At 47.7% G+C, this 6,477-nt stretch overlaps 1 non-coding gene across 1 annotated transcript; it reads right to left on the minus strand.

Moving 5' to 3' along the window:
- Positions 1 to 5,752: 5,752 nt before the first annotated feature.
- Positions 5,753 to 5,940, minus strand: LOC144673772 (U2 spliceosomal RNA). The gene has a single exon (XR_013574416.1). It is a non-coding gene; the product is annotated as a U2 spliceosomal RNA (small nuclear RNA).
- Between the last annotated feature and the right edge of the window lie 537 nt (positions 5,941 to 6,477).

Consider the following 6,477-nt stretch of genomic DNA (forward strand, 5'->3'; position numbering starts at 1 on the left):
GCGTGCTGATTGCCTCACTGCTCCCAGATTCCAGGGGCTGTGTTGCACTGGCCTCCTCGGGTTGCAGGCAAAGTTGGGGTGCGCTGGTCTCCTCGTTGTCTCCAATGTTCTGGAGCTCGGGTGTCTCGTCCTCCAACTCCCTAGAGCTTCGCCGCTTCTTCTGTCGGTGCCGCCCTGGCACTTCTTCTTCCGAAGAACTGCTGCCTTTGTCATCCATGTCGGATGGGAGACAACTCTTGCCACTTGTCTGGGAAATGGCTTTGCTTCTTCTTCGCTCCTTCTTCCTTTTGGCTCTCTTCACCGTCTGCCACTCCCCCTGCTGCTTTTCCACTGCTGCCTCCTCCTCCATTGATTCACTGTCCTGAGGACTGGGAGGTTCAGGGGGTAGTGCTTTGTATTGGCTATCTGTTGCCTCAATCTCTTCCTCCACCTTGTCTCTCTCTGTGTCCTCCTTTGTCCCGTTGAGCTCCCTGGGGGCCTTGGTGGTTGGAGTGACACAAAGCATTTCTTTTGCTCCCGCTCGTTGGCTTTGGCTGCCTGTGCGTAAGTACGGCAGCGTTTGGGGCAGGTCCTGTAGAGGTGGCCTGCCTCGCCACACAGGTTGCAGCACTTAGCCTGTTTGCAGTCATTTGTCTGCTGCCCTTCCTGTTTGCAGTTCTTGCAGAGGGAGGCGCTGCAGTTGGCCGCCACATGACCAGACTTGCCGCATAAGCGACAATGTTTGGGTTGCCCAGTGTAGACCAGGTAGCCACGGCTTCCCCCGATAGCGAATCTGGAAGGAGGGTGGAAGGTGGCTCCCTTACCGTCGGTCTTTAGCGTCACCTTAAACTGGCGTTTGCCTGTCCAGATCCCCAAATCGTCTCTAACCTCGGTGCAGCTCCCCACCTTATCGAAGTACCTGGTGAGGAAGGTGAGCACGTCGGCGACAGGGACGAAGGGGTTGTACAGATGCACCGTCACCACCCGGTCCCGTTGCAACAGCAGAGCAAAGAGCGGCTCTGCCGTCAGGATCTTCATCTGCGGCAGGTCTCTCTGCTCCTTGAACACCCTCAGGAGCTGGAGGCAGTCTGCCACTCGCTTGAACGTCGCGTCGAAAAATCCGGCGCTGGGGAAGTTCTGCAGGGTGTAGATCTCCGCAGCTTCTAAACCACACGCCTTCAACAGGATCCTCCTGGCGAAGAAGGCCCGATCCATAGGTGATCCTCCTTCGCAGTCCTTCATCGTGACTCGGACGGTGTTAGATACCCCATGGTCTGGGGTTCGATTGGTTATAGCATTTGCTTCCAGACCTTGCCTTGGCAGAACCATGCTCATGGTCTCTCCCCTGACAGGTAAGTATCTCGCGATGGGTGGAGGCGTATCCCACCCGATGAAATGATGCTGTTGTTGTTGTAAAATTGTTGTTCATTTTACTGATAAAGTGAGAAAGGAACTGTTGAAGGCCTTACAATGCAACCATCACCTTTCCTGCCCATACCACTCCCAGTCTACTGGGGCGGTGGAAAGACAAAATGGTATTCTGAAAAACAAACTAAGTTATGTGAAGAAACTGGTTTGAAATGGCCTGAAGCTCTACCCTTGGTGCTCATGACTACGCGCTCTCACCCTAACCGTACCACCTCCCGCTCTCCTTATGAAGTTGTAATGGGATGTCCTATGCACCTCCCAGTGACCCCACCCTTGTCTGCTAGGGAAATGGACATCCACGCTATGGATGAGGGATTGATTACATACTGTATAGTGCTCACTAATTCTCTCAAGAGCTTGCATATACAGGTAGTAGAAGCTCAGAAAAAGCCCACCATTGAAGACTGCCATCAAGACCAGCCTGGGGACCTAGTCCTAGTAAAGACCTTCAGGAGAAAGAACTGTTTGGAACCTCGATGGGAAGGGCCTTTCCAAGTCCTGCTCACCACCCATATGGCCGTAAAGGTTGAAGGACGCCCTTGTGGATCCACGCATCGCACGTCAAGCGGACGCTGACCTCGGACGGAAGTGCTTGTGCAAGAACTTTAACTGAGCCTATCAGAATGCTGACTCTGATTTGGATCCTGTTCTGCGTGGTCCTTGCTGGGGCATGGAATACCAATTCTGCGGTTCAACGAATGCAGGCGGTAGCCTCGCAAGTTAATCGGACTAAATGTTGGATTTGTACTCATTTTCCTCTATGCAAAACAGCAGCTGAATTGCATGAGAGGGTGGAAAGGACCCTACCTTGTGCTGCTAACAACTCGAACGGCCTCGAAGGTTAAAGGGAAGGAAGACTGGGTCCACGCCACTCGCAAAAAAACATTGTCCGGCAGTCCTATAACCGTCGATACCAGTGAACTAATTTGTATTATGTATTGGATACTGCTTCTTGCTATATTCTGTGAAGTATACCCAAAGGATTCTCACCCCAACACCTTTTTGCCTTAATGCTGCGCCTATGCTAGACAAGCAGGACAGGGCTCCTGTTGGATATGTGCCCAGACTCCCCAACATGGGGATGAGTCAAGCACCTATCAGGCAAAACCAATAACTAAGGAAGAAGTGAAGGATCTCTCAAATTTCCACACCCAGTCAGATGATGCAGAATCCAATATGTTCAGGAGATGGTTCCGTCGCTCTCCACCTGCTAATGGGTGGAACTATACAGATCATGGGATAAGAATCAAGTCTCCTCAGGAGCCGATAAATGCCACCTGTTGGCGTTCGAACCTTGCAACCGGTACCTATAACCTGGGAAGCAGTAGTTGCAAAAACACCATATCTACTAGCCCTGGCAGTTATGACCCTCAAAATCCTCTAAATGGTACGTACTGGGTTTGTGGGGAAAAAGCATACTCCTGGCTGCCTGGGATGCCGCAATTATCTTCCTTCTTTAATCAAGATAACGGAAGTTTGGGCAAGGGCGCTACCGCTCCCACCTGGAGTGGTTGCTGCTACCTAGCATATTTGAATCCCTATCTTCGCTTATAAGTAAATTAGATATTCACCCGCATCAGCGTCTATATCGCCGTGACATCTCGGAATCTGAACGATTCTGGATGATTGCTATCCCCTCTTATGGAGCTGCTCGTAATTCCCGAGAGATTATCAACCTGGCAGCTGCACTTGAAAAAATTGCTAATTCAACGGCTGATGCTTTGAGACACAGAAACAGATTTCAGCTACCGCTACTGAAATGACAGCCCTACGCCTGACCGCCTTACAAAATAGAATGGCCCTTGATTTCCTCCTAGCTGAAAAAGGTGGCACTTGTGCCATGATAGGTTCAGAGTGCTGCACTTATGTGCCTGATCTTTCTGAGAACATTACTAACCTGGGACAGCATGTTATGGATAAAGTGCAAGAAATAAAGAAAGTTGGGGAAAGATTGAGTAATTTTTATAACAAGGATTCCTGGTGGGCTACAGTAATGGGGTGGTTCTCCGGTTGGGGAAGTTGGTTGCTGTATGTTTTAATTGGGTTGGTCATAGCATGTGTTATAGAGTGTTGTGCATGGGTTGCTCTACGAATTTGCTGTTCCCAGGTTATTAACAGTGTCTCTACTGGATTAGGAAGAGCTCCAGTTGTCCCTGAAATGATACGCTCTGGTCCCAGTGAGGCCCACTGATGGGAAGAGAAAGTTTACCCCACCAGAGATCGGCCTTTTCCTTATGGTTATGAACCCCCTTATGATAATGAAGATACTGTTACTCATTGGTATTAATCTAGAAGATTAACAAGGAGGGATTGTGGGAGAATAAAATACATCTACAGGATAACAAAGTGGTTAAACCATAGTGGAATAGTACAACGAAGTCTCCTGGCACCAGTAGCAGACAAACCTGCGCTGTCAGCTATTGTGAAGGAAGAAAAACAAGTATCATGAACAAACTACCAAGAGTCCTTGAAACAAAGTTAGGATGTCTGTTATCAGTACATGAGACAGGGCCTAGTCACGCTATCTGTTGTCTGTCCAGATGACTAGTCGCCAGATGGGCTACTCAAGGTTTTGTGTAACTACTCAAGGTTTTTGTGTAATTATAAACTAAGACAGAACAATTGTATGCATGCCAAAGATAAAATTTCAATGTTATTAATTACGTACGCTTTCACTATAACTATGTGTGTACTCTGATGCTTCCTCAGAGTGCCGGCTAGCTCCATTGTATGCAGCTGGGCTCTCCGTGATATCATGATTCAATAAAGACTTCTGAGACAAACCTCCTGGGTCTGAGTGTTCACTCCGTTTTCCACGACAACCTGCATACTAGCTTTCAACGATTCATGCGTGAGGACACCCAGATCCCTCTGCGCTGAAGCATTTCTGAAGTTTCTCTGCATTTAAATAATAGGTCGCCTTTATATTCTTCTGACCAAAATGGATAACCTCACACTTATCCACGTTAAACTCCATCTGCCAAATTTTGGCCCATTCACCTAACCTGTCCATATCCATTTGTAAATTTCTTATTTCTTCACTGCAACTTAATTTCCCACCTATTTTGGTGTCATCTGCAAATTTAGCTATGGTACCTTCTACTCCTGAATCCAAGTAAATAGTTGGGGCCCAAGGACCGAACCCTGTGGCACCCCACTAGTTACAGCTTGCCATCCACAAAAGACCCATTTATCCTGACTCTCTGCTTTCTGTTGGTTAGCCAAAGCTCTATCCAAGCAAATATATTACCCTTAGCTCCGTGTGATCTTATCTTGTGTATTAATCTTTTGTGTGGCACCTTATCAAATGCCTTCTGGAAGTCCAGACATACTACATCTACAGGATCGCCATTATCCACTTTGCTTGTCACATCTTCAAAGAACTCTAGCAATTTAGTCAAACACGATTTATTCTTCATAAAGCCATGCTGACTCTGATGGATTGCATTTTGACTTGCATTTTAGGAAGGTAGTGAAGGCATTGGAGAGAGTGCAGAAGAGGTTTACGAGTTTGGTTCCAGGGGTGAGGAAGTTGAGTTATGAAGTAAGATTGGAGAAGTTGGGACTGTATTCCTTGGGGAAAAGAAGTCTGAGAGGAGACTTGATAGAGGTATTGAAAATCATGAGGGATCTGGAGAGAGTAGATAGGGAGAAACTGTTTGCACCGATGAAAGGATCGAGAAGGAGTGGGCACAGGTTTAAAGTAACTAGCAGAAGAGGCAAAAGTGATAGGAGCAGCGAGTGGTCAGGTCTGGAATGCACCGCCTGATAGCGTGGCGGAGGCAGGTTCAACTGAAGAGGGAATGAGATGATTATTTGAAAAGAAAGCATGTGCTGGGTTACGTGGAGACGGCAGGAGAATGGCACGAAGTGAAATGTTCATTGGGAGAGCTGGTGCAGTCACGACGGGCGGAATGGGCTCCTTGTGCAGTGTAAGGATTGTGTGAATGTGGATGTAGACGTTTCCGAGTAGCTGTGTAAAGTGTGTGAGCTTTGAGGTGTGAGTTTTGATTGTTGCTGTATCAGCAGCAGCAGCAGCAGCAGCGGGCGGGAGCTGCAGCAGAGAGCTGGTTGAAAATGTTGTGAGGCGAAAGGTGCAGCTGAGAGAGTGTTTGAGAGGTGTATTTGCAAGTGAAAGATGTTTTTGTATGAGTGAGGTAGAGTGTTTGTGAGATGAGAGTGCTGTCTGTGAGCGTTGGGTGAGCGTGCGTGTTTTTTGTGTGTAGCTGGTGCGGGTGAGTGAGAAAGAAAGAAAGTTGGGTTTTGAAAGATGTGCATGTTGAAAAGTAAAGAAAGCAGATGTTTGTAAGAAAACTATTTTTAGCATTGAAAATCCCCTGGAAAGGGGTGGTGCACCATTCCCAGAGATACTGCAATACCGGGTCGATGCGTGGAGTGGACGGAGCAGGCCCCTATTAGATCTCCCTGCTCCAAAAATCAATTTAATATATGGTCCCCAGATAAGGGACGTATCAGATATTAAACTGATAAGAACAGATTTTTTTGTTTTTTTTTTGCAAAAATAAACTTTATTCATAAAATATCTTCAATCACATTCCAAACCATTTCAAAAACACCATTACAAGGGTACAATCCGGTTAATCTTTTACAAAATGTATCACCAGGTGCATCAGTACAAACAATATTACAATCATTTACAGCCTTTCATTTTGAGCTGTACAGCCCGAGGGGATTTAAACAGTTCCCATTCCCTCGGTGCACTGTGGCAGAAAGGTCTTAGACAGCGACCCTTCCCCATTGCGCCTTTGCGGCAGCTGCCCCAAGCTTTAGTGCGTCCCTCAGCACGTAGTCCTGGACTTTGGATTGTGCCAGTCCGCAACAATCGGTCGGGGACAACTCTTTGTGCTGGAAGACCAACAAGTTTCGGGCAGACCAAAGCGCGTCTTTCACCGAGTTGATGATCCTCCAGCTGCAGTTGATGTTTGTCTCGGTGTGTGTCCCTGGGAACAGCCCGTAGAGCACAGAGTCCTGTGTCACAGAACTGCTCGGGATGAACCTCGACAGCAACCACTGCATCTCTCTCCAGACTTTCTTTGCAAAGGCACCATC

Source organism: Cetorhinus maximus, unplaced genomic scaffold (genome assembly GCF_964194155.1).
Source record: "Cetorhinus maximus unplaced genomic scaffold, sCetMax3.hap1.1 HAP1_SCAFFOLD_462, whole genome shotgun sequence".
NCBI classification, from domain to species: Eukaryota; Metazoa; Chordata; class Chondrichthyes; order Lamniformes; family Cetorhinidae; genus Cetorhinus; species Cetorhinus maximus.